Raw genomic sequence first — 14666 nt, 5'->3', positions numbered from 1 at the left:
CGATTTGGCGTGGTGGTCGGCGTTGGCGTCGGAGCCAGGGATGGCGGCGCCCTTGAGAAAAGCTACGGCGGCGCCGATGCAGTATACCTAGGCGCAGATCTACGCAGCGGCACCGATCTGTATACACCGGCGATGACGAGAACTATCAGGACAGCGACCACCGGCAGACCTTCAGGTATGTTTTTTTGCGTATATTGTTTAGGATTCGTAGGTAGATGCCATCCACTTAGGTTGTAGCCGAATCTGAAATTTGTGTCCATCTATTGTAGGGAGTAATGGATCCTCTGGATTTAATTCATGTCATGTTCCATTATAATGGCGAATTTGTGAAGAATGGGAACCACATGATGTATTTGGGAGGCAGTGAAGCTATGTCAGACATTGACAGAGATAAGCTTTCTTTGCCCGAGCTTTTGGGGCATTTAAGAGATCATTGCACTGATGTGGAGGGGATACAATGTCAGTTATATTGGTTAGTTCCAGGAAAAGAGATGAATGATGGACTTGTTTTTCTGCATGATGACAACACTGTTCTTAAGATGGCTGAGTTTGTTTGTGATGGAGGAGTTGCAGATGTGTATGTTGAGAAGCATGCTCCTGCTGATGGGGAAGAAACAGTTGCAACAGCATGCTCTGCTAGAGAGGAAGAGGAACAGTTCACCCCTTTAAGTGTAGTTATGCTAGAAGAGCAAGTGCCCAGATTAGATGGGAATACTGATGCACAAGATGGAGAGTCTGATGAAGAGGACAGTGATTATATACCTGATGATGAGTCAGCATCTGAGGATGATGAAGAAGCAAGAAAGATCAATGCTGACTATGTAGAGTACAAGAAGAAACTCAGGGCTAGCAACATTGACATTTTAGATGAAGTGTTCATTACAGATGCAGCAGTAGGTTCAAGGGAAAATGTTGGAGAGGATGCAGCTGCTGAAAGCTACTCAGACAGCTCAGATTTTGATGACTCTTTTGAAGAAAACAGTGATGGAGAGGCTATCAGCAAACCAAAAAAATATCCTGTGTACAAAGACAGAGGAGAAGTACCAGAGTTCTGTCTTCGAATGAAATTTGAATCAAAGGAAGAGTTCAGAAAAGCAATAATTACTTATGGACTGCATCACAGAAGGTTAATTAGGTTTAAGAAAAATGATTCTGTAAGGTGCAGAGCAGAGTGTGATTGGGGGACATGTCCCTGGTTCTGTTTACTAAGTAGGACAAGTAGGTGCAATAGTTGGCAGGTGACATCTTTCATAGATAAACATTGTTGCCCAAAAAGGAAGGACAACAAGCTGGTCACTTTAGTGAGGATTGCACAAAAATATGATAAGCTCATTAGAGGGCACCCAGGATGGAAGATTGACAGCTTGAAAGCACATGTGCAAGAGGACATGTTTGCAAATGTGAGCACATCACAAATTAAGAGAGCAAAACAAATTGTGAAGCAGAGAGTGTATGATTCCACCAAGTTCCAATACTCAAAAGTGTTTGATTATCAGTTGGAATTGCTGAGGAGCAATCCAGGAAGCACTGTTGTTGTCAAACTTGATCCAAAGGAAAGAGTACCGACATTTCTGAAAATGTATGTGTGCTTGGCTGCTCTGAAAGAAGGTTTCAAGGCAGGTTGTAGAAAAGTAGTAGGAATGGATGGATGTTTTTTCAAAGGAGCAACAAATGGAGAGCTGCTCTGTGCTATAGGGAGGGATGCAAATAACCAAATGTACCCAATTGCATGGGCAGTAGTTGAGAAGGAGAATAATGACTCATGGGATTGGTTCTGTGATTTACTGTTTAGAGATTTGGAAGTGGAAGATGGTCAAGGCTGGGTGTTCATATCTGACCAGCAGAAAGTGAGTGCTACATAATTTAGAGATCTCCATAATTTATTGCTACTTTTTGCAAATTGGAAATGCTAATTAACAATTTATTTTTTATTTTTTCAGGGAATTATAACAGCAGTTCAGAACTGGGCACCATTGGCTGAGCATAGGAATTGTGCCAGACATATATATGCTAACTGGAGACTTAAATTCAGAAACAAGGACTGGCAGAAACTGTTCTGGAGATGTGCAAAAGCATCAAATGTAGCTCTGTTTAATCATGCTAGGGAGAAGTTGGCCAAGGAAACTGTTATGGGTGCAAGGGCTGTCACTAAAATAGACCCATGTCACTGGAGCAGAGCATGGATGAGGTTAGGATCCAACTGTGATAGTGTAGACAACAACATGTGTGAGAGCTTTAATAAGTGGATTGTGGAAGCTAGATTCTTTGCTGTTATTACTATGCAAGAGACCATTAGAAGGAAAATCATGGTAAGGATACAAGAGAACAATGACAAGTGGCCAAAGTGGAGTGGTACTATCTGTCCAAACATTATGAAAAAACTTGAAAAGATGATCAATGAGTCAGCTCATTGCACTGCCATATCTAATGGCAACAACTGCTTTGAAGTGACACAAAGAGTGCAGTATAGATTCAAAGTTGATTTGACCAACTGGACATGTAGCTGTAGGTACTGGCAGCTCTCTGGTTTACCATGTGCACATGCTGTGTGTGCTATACACATGGTCACAAATGACATTTCTGGCTATGTTGCTAGCTGCTTTTCAGTGGAGAATTTCAAGGCAACATACTCACACTTCCTCCAGCCAGTAGATGGTATGGCAACTTGGCCTGAATCCAACAGACCTAGGCCAGCAGCTCCAGGATATGTAAAAATGCCAGGAAGGCCAAGAACTGAGAGGAAGAAAGGGAAGGGAGAGAAACCCACTGCACCTAAGCACAGGATGGGTTAAAGTTGGCACAATCAGTAGATGCTCTGTTTGCAAATGCACAGGTCACAACAAAACAAAGTGTACTGCTCCTAAACCATCTGCTAGCAGTGCCCCAACTACTAGGAATTCTAGTGCAAAGCCAACTACAAAGGGCAGTTCTAGGCCAGCTACAAAGGCTAGTCCTGTGCAACCCTCACAGGAAAGCACAAATGTGAGTAGCAAGAGAAAAGCTCCATCAGACATTCCATCTACTTCAAGAAGGCCACCTTCAAATGTTAGCAGATTCAAGCCTTTCAAACCACCTCAGAGCAAGGTCACTGCTACCTCAAAGGCCACTGTGAAGAATGTTCATGTCAATGTTAGCAGCAGCTCTGGAGTTACTATGAATTTCAGTTCTGGAGCTGCTAACACCAACTTCACTAGAGCAAAGAAAAGAGCAAAAAAAGTGCCCAGCAAGCTGCTTGAGTGAGGCCAGTGTGTATGTTCAGAAAACATGTGTGTTTGTTTCCTTCTTATCTCATGTCTCCAGTTAAATTTGAACACTGTGCTTTGTTTCCTTCAGAAAACCTGTTGTTTGTGTACTGAACAAGATGAACCTGGGCTACTTGTTCTAGCACTTACAATTGTGTGCTTGCTCTCACTTCCTGTTGAATATGTGTGCCTACTTGATTTCCAAATGCCAAAAAGAGATCAAGCCAATATGTACAACATAGAGCACAATTTAGTACAGAATAATTCAGTGCTTATAATGTGAACTGAAATAGGTACAATTGGTCAGTGCTTATAAGCACAACAAACTAACATACATAGCATCTTAGCCTATTACATTCAGTTCTTGGCAACAGCTAGCAGTGCAACTTACAAAAACATTACATTTTCAGTCCAATAAGCACAGCTAGCACTGCAAATAAAGCTATATTGCTACCAACTAACACCCAGATAAACAGATCCTTCTTGTTTAGCTCCATCTTCATTGCCTTCGTCTTGGATATCATCTTCTGCTGCATTTTCTTCTCTTTTTCTTCCATGTCAGATATCTTATCGGCCAACATGAGCTCCAATTCCATCTTACAATCTTCAGCCTTCAACTTATAAAGTGCATTGATAGATCTCTGCGCTGGTGCAGGCCATTCAGGATCATACCACATCAGAAAATGACATGCTTGTTCATCCTAAAATTCAAATAAATTGCATCAGTTCATCCGAACATTACAATGCATATTTGGTAGAAAGAAATGAATGTGACAACTAAATTCACCTCCCGCATGCAACAAACGAACCTTCTGCCTGTGTTCACACCTTCATAAGCAACCTTTCTCACCGGCAAAAATCCACAAAAACAACTAAAATTGCTCTCGGTTTCAATGCCGCAAAACTCTGGATCTTCAATTGCGAGAGGCACTTTGCCAGATATCAGTTCCTCAGGCATATAGACCTATTCAACGACAAACAACACCCAACAGCACCTCCCCTTAGTCCCTCAATCACCAGGGAAGAACCCTAAATCCCCAAATCCCTAACCCTAGATCACAAATTGGCACTTACCTGTGTAGGAGCACAACTGCTTCTGTCCGCACTCATCCACCCAAGGATCTCCTCGCGAGTTCGCATGGCGCCGGCGGGGAAGGGGAACAAGGCGCTGGCGGCGAGCAAGGCAACGATGCCGGGCAAGGTGACGGCAAGGTCGGGACGGAGAGAGAGAAGAGGAAGAGAAGAGCGCGAGGGGGAGAGTGAGCTGACGGCGTCGCTCGGGCGGTCTGTTTGACCCAACGGCGGGTCGGACGTGGCAAGTGAGGGGAAAGAGAATACCACGCCACGTGTCCTGTTTTCTAGCGAAACCGGAATTCGGACGAAACTTGACCGGTTTTGGAACTTGAGGGACCAAAAGTAGACCAAAAAAGTTGAAGGACGAAGTCTGCACTTTTTGGGAACTTGAGGGACGAAAAACATACTTTTCTCTATCTACTTAATGAAACATAAGTCTGAAACATTTGAAAAGTTCAAAGAATTTCGGAGTGAAGTTGAAAATCATCGTAACAAGAAAATAAAGTTTCTACGATCTGATCGTGGAGGAGAATATTTGAGTTACGAGTTTGGTCTACATTTGAAACAATGCGGGATAGTTTTGCAACTCACGCCACCCGGAACACCATAGCGTAATGGTGTGTCCGAACGTCGTAATCGTACTTTACTAGATATGGTGCGATCTATGATGTCTCTTACTGATTTACTGCTATCGTTTTGGGGTTATGCCTTAGAGACGGCCGCATTCACGTTAAATAGGGCACCATCAAAATCCGTTGAGACGACGCCTTATGAACTGTGGTTTGGCAAGAAACCAAAGTTGTCGTTTCTTAAAGTTTGGGGCTGCGATGCTTATGTGAAAAAGATTCAACCTGATAAGCTTGAACCCAAGTTGGAGAAATGTGTCTTCATAGGATACCCAAAGGAAACTGTTGGGTACACCTTCTATCACAGATCCGAAGGCAAGACATTCGTTGCCAAGAATGGATCCTTTCTAGAGAAGGAGTTTCTCTCGAAAGAAGTGAGTGGGAGGAAAGTAGAACTTGATGAGGTAACAGTACCTACTCCCTTATTGGAAAGTAGTTCATCACAGAAACCGGTTCCTGTGACGTCTACACCAATTAGTGAGGAAATTAATGATGATGATCATGAAACTTCAGATCAAGTTGTTACCGAACCTCGTAGGTCAACCAGAGTAAGATCCGCACCAGAGTGGTACGGTAATCCTGTTCTGGAGGTTATGTTACTAGACCATGATGAACCTACGAACTATGAAGAAGCGATGGTGAGCCCAGTTTCCGCAAAATGGCTTGAGGCCATGAAATCTGAGATGGGATCCATGTATGAGAACAAAGTGTGGACTTTGGTTGACTTGCCCGATGATCGGCAAGCCATTGAGAATAAATGGATCTTCAAGAAGAAGACTGACGCTGACGGTAATGTTACTCTCTATAAAGCTCGACTTGTTGCAAAAGGTTTTCCACAAGTTCAAGGGATTGACTACGATGAGACCTTCTCACCCGTAGCGATGCTTAAGTCTGTCCGAATCATGTTAGCAATTGCCGCATTTTATGATTATGAAATTTGGCAAATGGATGTCAAAAATGCATTCCTGAATGGATTTCTGGAAGAAGAGTTGTATATGATGCAACCGAAGGTTTTGTCGATCCAAAGGGAGCTAACAAAGTGTGCAAGCTCCAGCGGTCCATTTATGGACTGGTGCAAGCCTCTCGGAGTTGGAATAAACGTTTTGATAGTGTGATCAAAGCATATGGTTTTATACAGACTTTTGGAGAAGCCTGTATTTACAAGAAATTGAGTGGGAGCTCTGTAGCATTTCTGATATTATATGTGGATGACATATTGTTGATTGGAAATGATATAGAATTTCTGGATATCATAAAAGGATATTTGAGTAAGAGTTTTTCAATCAAGTACCTCGGTGAAGCTGCTTATATATTGGGCATCAAGATCTATAGAGATAGATCGAGACGCTTAATTGGACTTTCACAAAGCACATACCTTGACAAAGTTTTGAAGAAATTCAAAATGGATCAAGCAAAGAAAGGGTTCTTGCCTATGTTACAAGGTGTGAAGTTGAGTAAGACTCAATGCCCAACCACTGCAGAAGATAGAGAGAAAATGAAAGATGTTCCCTATGCTTCAGCCATAGGCTCTATCATGTATGCAATACTGTGTACCAGACCTGATGTGTGCCTTGCTATTAGTTTAGCAGGGAGGTACCAAAGTAATCCAGGAGTGGATCACTGGACAGCGGTCAAGAACATCCTGAAATACCTGAAAAGGACGAAGGATATGTTTCTCGTTTATGGAGGTGACAAAGAGCTCGTCGAAAATGGTTACGTCGATGCAAGCTTTGACACTGATCCGGATGATTCTAAATCGCAAACCGGTTACGTGTTTTTATTGAACGGTGGAGCTGTCAGTTGGTGCAGTTCTAAACAAAGCGTCGTAGCGGGATCTACATGTGAAGCGGAGTACATAGCTGCTTCGGAAGCAGCAAATGAAGGAGTCTGGATGAAGGAGTTCATATCCGATCTAGGTGTCATACCTAGTGCATCGGGCCCAATGAAAATCTTTTGTGACAATACTGGTGCAATTGCTTTGGCAAAGGAATCCAGATTTCACAAGAGAACCAAGCACATCAAGAGACGCTTCAACTCCATCTGGGATCAAGTCCAGGTGGGAGACATAGAGATTTGCAAGATACATACGGATCTGAATGTTGCAGACCCGTTGACTAAGCCTCTTCCACGAGCAAAACATGATCAGCACCAAGGCTCCATGGGTGTTAGAATCATTACTATGTAATCTAGATTATTGACTCTAGTGCAAGTGGGAGACTGAAGGAAATATGCCCTAGAGGCAATAATAAAGTTATTATTTATTTCCTTATATCATGATAAATGTTTATTATTCATGCTAGAATTGTATTAACCGAAAACATGATACATGTGTGAATACATAGACAAACAGAGTGTCACTAGTATGCCTCTACTAGACTAGCTCGTTGATCAAAGATGGTTAGGTTTCCTAGCCATGGACAAAGAGTTGTCATTTGATTAACGGGATCACATCATTAGGAGAATGATGTGATTGACTTGACCCATTCAGTTAGCTTAGCACTTGATCGTTTAGTATGTTGCTATTGCTTTCTTCATGACTTATACATGTTCCTATGACTATGAGATTATGCAACTCCCGTTTACCGGAGGAACACTTTGTGTGCTGCCAAATGTCACAACGTAACTGGGTGATTATAAAGGTGCTCTACATGTGTCTCCGAAGGTACTTGTTGGGTTGGCGTATTTCGAGATTAGGATTTGTCACTCCGATTGTCGGAGAGGTATCTCTGGGCCCACTCGGTAATGCACATCACTTAAGCCTTGCAAGCATTGCAACTAATGAGTTAGTTGCAGGATGATGTATTACGGAACGAGTAAAGAGACTTGCCGGTAACGAGATTGAACTAGGTATTGAGATACCGACCATCGAATCTCGGGCAAGTAACATACCGATGACAAAGGGAACAACGTATGTTGTTATGCAGTTTAACCGATAAAGATCTTCGTAGAATATGTAGGAGCCAATATGAGCATCCAGGTTCCTCTATTGGTTATTGACCGGAGACGTGTCTTGGTCATGTCTACATAGTTCTCGAACCCGTAGGGTCCGCACGCTTAAAGTTTGATGACGGTTATATTATGAGTTTATGTGTTTTGATGTACCGAAGGTAGTTCGGGGTCCCGGATGTGATCACGGACATGACGAGGAGTCTCGAAATGGTCGAGACGTAAAGATCGATATATTGGACGACTATATTTGGATACCGGAATGGTTTCGGGTGAGATTGGGATAATACCGAAGCACCGGGAGGTTATCGGAACCCCCCGGGAGGTATATGGGCCTTAATGGGCTTTAGTGGAAAGGTGGGGAAAGGAGCAAGGGAGGGGGCACGCCCCCCCAAGCCCAATCTGAATTGGGAGGGGGGCCGCCGCCCCCCCCCTTTCCTTCCTCCCTCCTTCCTCTTCCTTCCCTCTCCCTCTCCAAATAGGAAAAGGATGTTGGGGAACGTAGCAATAATTCAAAATTTTCCTACGTGTCACCAAGATCAATCTAGGAGATGCTAGCAACGAGAGAGAGGGAGTGCATCTTCATACCCTTGAAGATCGCTAAGCGGAAGCATTACAAGAACGCGGTTGATGGAGTCGTACTCGCAGCGATTCAAATCGCGGAAGATCCGATCTAGTGCCGAACGGACGGCGCCTCCGCGTTCAACACACGTACAGCCCGGGGACGTCTCCTCCTTCTTTATCCAGCAAGGAGAGAGGAGAAGTTGAGGGAGAACTCTAGCAGCACGACGGCGTGGTGGCAATGGAGCTCGTGGTTCTCCGGCAGAGCTTCGCTAAGCACTACGGAGGAGGAGGAGGAGGAGTTGGAGGAGGAGAGGGCTGCGCCAGGCCAGGGGTGCGGCTGCCCTCCCACCCCTCCACTATATATAGGGGCAAGGGAGAGGGGGGTCGGCCCCTTAGATCCCATCTGGTAGGAGGGGCGGCGGCCAGGGAGGGTGGCTTGCCCCCCAAGTCAAGGGGGGCGCCCCCTCCAGGGTTTCCCCCAACCCTAGGCGCATGGGCCCTAGGGGGAGGTTGGTGCCCAGCCCACTTAGGGGCTGGTTCCCTTCCACCTACAGCCCATAAGGCCCTCCGGGGCAGGTGGACCCTCCCGGTGGACCCCTGGAACCCCTTCGGTGGCCCCGGTACAATACCGGCATACCCCCGAATACTTCTGGTGACCGTATGATGACTTCCCATATATAAATCTTTACCTCCGGACCATTCCGGAACTCCTCGTGACGTCCGGGATCCTATCCGGGACTCCGAACAACCTTCGGTAACCACATACTATTTCCCATAACAACTCTAGCGTCACCGAACCTTAAGTGTGTAGACCCTACGGGTTCGGGAACCATGCAGACATGACCGAGACACATCTCTGGCCAATAACCAATAGCGGGATCTGGATACCCATATTGGCTCCCACATGTTCCACGATGATCTCATCGGATGAACCACGATGTCGGGGATTCAATCAATCCCGTATACAATTCCCTTTGTCAATCGGTATGTTACTTGCCCGAGATTCGATCGTCGGTATCCCAATACCTCGTTCAATCTCGTTACCGGCAAGTCACTTTACTCGTTCCGTAATGCATGATCCCGTGACTAACTACTTAGTCACATTGAGCTCATTATGATGATGCATTACCGAGTGGGCCCAGAGATACCTCTCCGTCATACGGAGTGACAAATCCCAGTCTCGATTCGTGCCAACCCAACAGACACTTTCGGAGATACCTGTAATGCACCTTTATAGCCACCCAGTTACGTTGTGACGTTTGGTACACCCAAAGCATTCCTACGGTATCCGGGAGTTGCACAATCTCATGGTCTAAGGAAACGATACTTGACATTAGAAAAGCTCTTAGCAAACGAACTACACGATCTTGTGCTATGCTTAGGATTGGGTCTTGTCCATCACATCATTCTCCTAATGATGTGATCCCATTATCAATGACATCCAATGTCCATGGTCAGGAAACCATAACCATCTATTGATCAACGAGCTAGTAAATTAGAGGCTTACTAGGGACATGTTGTGGTCTATGTATTCACACATGTATTACGGTTTCCAGTTAATACAATTATAGCATGAACAATAGACAATTATCATGAACAAGGAAATACAATAATAACCATTTTATTATTGCCTCTAGGGCATATTTCCAACAGTCTCCCACTTGCACTAGAGTCAATAATCTAGTTCACATCACTATGTGATTGTAATGAATCCAACACCCATGGGGTTGGTTCATATCTCGCTTGTGAGAGAGGTTATTAGTCGACGGGTCTGCAACATTCAGATCCGTGTGTGCTTTACAAATCTCTATGTCATCTTGTAGATGTAGCTACCACGCGCTACTTGGAGCTATTCCAAATAACTGCTCTACTATACGAATCCGGTTTACTACTCAGAGTCATCCGGATTAGTGTCAAAGTTTGCATCGACGTAACCCTTTACGACGAACTCCTTTTCCACCTCCATAATCGAGAAAATTCCTTAGTCCACTAGTTACTAAGGATAAGTTCGACCGCTGTCATGTGATCCATTCCTGGATCACTATTGTACCCCTTGACTAACTCATGGCAAGGCACACTTCAGGTGCGGTACACAGCATAGCATATTGTAGAGCCTACGTCTAAAGCATAGGGGACGACCTTCGTCCTTTCTCTCTCTTCTGCCGTGGTCAGGTCTTGAGTCTTACTCAATACTCACACCTTGTAACACAGCCAAGAACTCCTTCTTTGCTGATCTATTTTGAACTCCTTCAAAATCTTGTCACGGTATGTATTCATTTGAAAGTACTATTAAGCGTTTTTGATCTATCCTTATAGATCTTGATGCTCAATGTTCAAGTAGCTTAATCCAGGTTTTCCATTGAAAAACACTTTTCAAATAACCCTGTATGCTTTCCAGAAATTCTACATCATTTCTGATCAACAATATGTTAACAACATATACTCATCAAAAATTCTATAGTGCTCCCACTCACTTCTTTGGAAATACAAGTTTCTCATAAACTTTGTATAAACCCAAAATCTTTGATCATCTCATCAAAGCGTACATTCCAACTCCGAGATGCTTACTCCAGTCCTTAGAAGGATTGCTGGAGCTTTGCATACTTGTTAGCATCTTTCAGGATTGACAAAACCTTCTGGTTGTATCACATACAACCTTTCCTCAAGAAAATCGTCGAGGAAACAATGTTTTGACATCCTATCTGCAAGATTTCATAAATAATGCAGTAACTGCTAATATAATTCCAACAGACTCTTAGCATCGCTACGAGTGAGAAAGTCTCATCGCAGTCAACTCCTTGAACTTGCCGGAAAACATCTTAACGACAAGTCGAGCTTTCTTAATGGTGACACTTACCATCATTGTCTGTCTTCCTTTTAAAATCCATCTGCACCCAACAGCCTTACGACCATCAAGTAGTTCTTCCAAAGTCTATACTTTGTTTTTATACATGGATCCTCTCTCGGATTTTATGGCCTCGAGCCATTCGTCGGAATCCGGGCCCACCATCGCTTCTCCATAGCTCGTAGGTTCATTGTTGTCTAGCAACATGACTTCCAAGACAGGATTACGTACCACTCTGAAGTAGTACGCATCCTTGTCGTCCTACGAGGTTTGGTAGTGACTTGATCCGAAGTTTCATGATCACTATCATAAGCTTCCACTTCAATTGGTGTAGGTGCCACAGGAACAACTTCCTGTGCCCTGCTACACACTAGTTGAAGTGACGGTTCAATAACCTCATCAAGTCTCCACCATCCTCCCACTCAATTCTTTCGAGAGAAACTTTTCCTCGAGAAAGGACCCGTTTCTAGAAACAATCACTTTGCTTCCGGATCTGAAATAGGAGGTATACCCAACTGTTTTGGGTATTCTATGAAGATGCATTTATCCGCTTTGGGTTCGAGCTTATCAGCCTGAAACTTTTCACATAAGCGTCGCAGCCCCAAACTTTTAAGAAACGACAGCTTAGGTTTCTCTAAACCATAGTTCATACGGTGTCGTCTCAACGGAATTGCGTGGTGCCCTATTTAAAGTGAATGCGGTTGTCTCTAATGCCTAACCCATAAACGATAGTGGTAATTCGATAAGAGACATCATGGTATGCACCATATCCAATAGGGTGCAGTTATGATGTTCGGACACACCATCACACTATGGTGTTCCAGGCGGTATTAGTTGTGAAACAATTTCCACAATGTCTTAATTGTGTGCCAAACTCGTAACTCAGATATCTCTATGATCATATCATAGACATTTTATCCTCTTGTCACGACGATCTTCAACTTCACTCTGAAATTACTTGAACCTTTCAATAATTCAGACTTGTGTTTCATCAAGTAAATATTCTTAGCATCTACTCAAATCATCTGTGAAGTAAGAACATAACGATATCCACTGCGTGCCTCAGCACTCATTGGACTGCACACATCAAATGTATTACTTCCAACAAGTTGCTCTCTTGTTCCATCTTACTGAAAACGAGGCCTTTCAGTCATCTTGCCCATGTGTTATGATTTGCATGTCTCAAGTGATTCAAAATCAAGTGAGTCCAAACGATCCATCTGTATGGAGTTTCTTCATGCATATCTACCAATAGACATGGTTCGCATGTCTCAATCTTTTCAAAAACGAGTGAGTCCAAAGATCCATCAACATGGAGCTTCTTCATGCGTTTTATACCAATATGACTCAAATGGCAGTGCCACAAGTATGTGGTACTATCATTACTATCTTATATCTTTTGGCATGAACATGTGTATCACTACGATCGAGATTCAATAAACCATTCATTTTAGGTGCAAGACCATTGAAGGTATTATTCAAATAAACAGAGTAACCATTATTCTCCTTAAATGAATAACCGTATTGCGATAAACATAATCCAATCATGTCTATGCTCAACGCAAACACCAAATAACAATTATTTAGGTTTAACACCAATCTCGATGGTAGAGGGAGCGTGCGATGTTTGATCACATCAACCTTGGAAACACTTCCAACACATATCGTCATCTCACCTTTAGCTAGTCTCCGTTTATTCCGTAGCCTTTTATTTCGAGTTACCAACACTTAGCAACCGAACCGGTATCTAATACCCTGGTGCTACTAGGAGTACTAGTAAAGTACACATTAATATAATGTATATCCAATATACTTCTGTCGACCTTGCCTGCCTTCTCATCTACCAAGTATCTAGGGTAGTTCTGCTTCAGTGACCGTTCCCCTCATTACAGAAGCACTTAGTCTCGGGTTTGGGTTCAACCTTGGGTTTCTTCACTAGAGCAGCAACTGATTTGCCGTTTCATGAAGTATCCCTTCTTTCCCTTGCCCTTCTTGAAACTAGTGGTTTTACTAACCATCAACAATTGATGCTCCTACTTGATTTCTACTTTCGCGGTGTCAAACATCGCGAGTTGCTCAAGGATCATCATGTCTATCCCTGATATGTTATAGTTCATCACGAAGCTCTAATAGCTTGGTGGCAGTGACTATGGAGAACCATCACTATCTCATCTGGAAGATTAACTCCCACTCGATTCAAGCGATTGTAGTACTCAGACAATCTGAGCACATGCTCAACGATTGAGCTTTTCTCCCTTAGTTTGCAGGCTTAAGAAACTTGTCAGAGGTCTCATACCTCTTGACGTGGGCACTAGTCTGAAATCCCAATTTCAGTCTTTGGAACATCTCATATGTTCTGCGACGTTTCAAAACGTCTTTGGTGCCTCAATTCTAAACCGTTAGCATTACGCACTGAACTATCACGTAGTCATCAAAACGTGTATGTCAGATGTTCGCAACATCCACAGACGACGCTCGAGGTTCAGCACACCGAGCGGTGCATTAAGGACATAAGCCTTCTGTGCAGCAATGAGGACAATCCTCAGTTTACGGACCCAGTCCGCATAATTGCTACTATCAACTTTCAACTAAATTTTCTCTAGGAACATATCTTAAAGTAGAACTAAAGCGTAAGCTACGACATAATTTGCAAAGACCTTTTGACTATGTTCATGATAATTAAGTTCATCTAATCAATTATTTAATGAACTCCCACTCAGATAGACATCCCTCTAGTCATCTAAGTGATACATGATCCGAGTCAACTAGGCCGTGTCCGATCATCACGTGAGACGGACTAGTCATCATCGGTGAACATCTCCATGTTGATCGTATCTACTATACGACTCATGTTCGACCTTTCGGTCTCTTGTGTTCCGAGGCCATGTCTGTACATGCTAGGCTCGTCAAGTCAACCTAAGTGTTTCGCATGTGTAAATCTGGCTTACACCCGTTGTATGCGAACGTTAGAATCTATCACACCCGATCATCACGTGGTGCTTCGAAACAACGAACCTTCGCAACGGTGCACAGTTAGGGGGAACACGTCTCTTGAAATTTTAGTGAGGGATCATCTTATTTATGCTACCGTCGTTCTAAGCAAATAAGATGTAAACATGACAAACATCACATGCAAATCATAAAGTGACATGATATGGCCAATATCATCTTGCGCCTTTGATCTCCATCTTCGAGGCGCGGCATGATCACCTTCGTCACCGGCATGACACCATGATCTCCATCATCATGATCTCCATCATCGTGTCTTCATGAAGTTGTCTCGCCAACTATTACTTCTACTACTATGGCTAACGGTTAGCAATAAAGTAAAGTAATTACATGGCGTTTTCATTGACACGCAGGTCATAC

This window comes from Triticum aestivum, chromosome 5D (assembly GCF_018294505.1).
Source record: "Triticum aestivum cultivar Chinese Spring chromosome 5D, IWGSC CS RefSeq v2.1, whole genome shotgun sequence".
NCBI lineage: Eukaryota > Viridiplantae > Streptophyta > Magnoliopsida > Poales > Poaceae > Triticum > Triticum aestivum.
The sequence above is the reverse complement of the archived record's forward strand: the minus strand, read 5'-3'. Positions refer to the sequence as shown.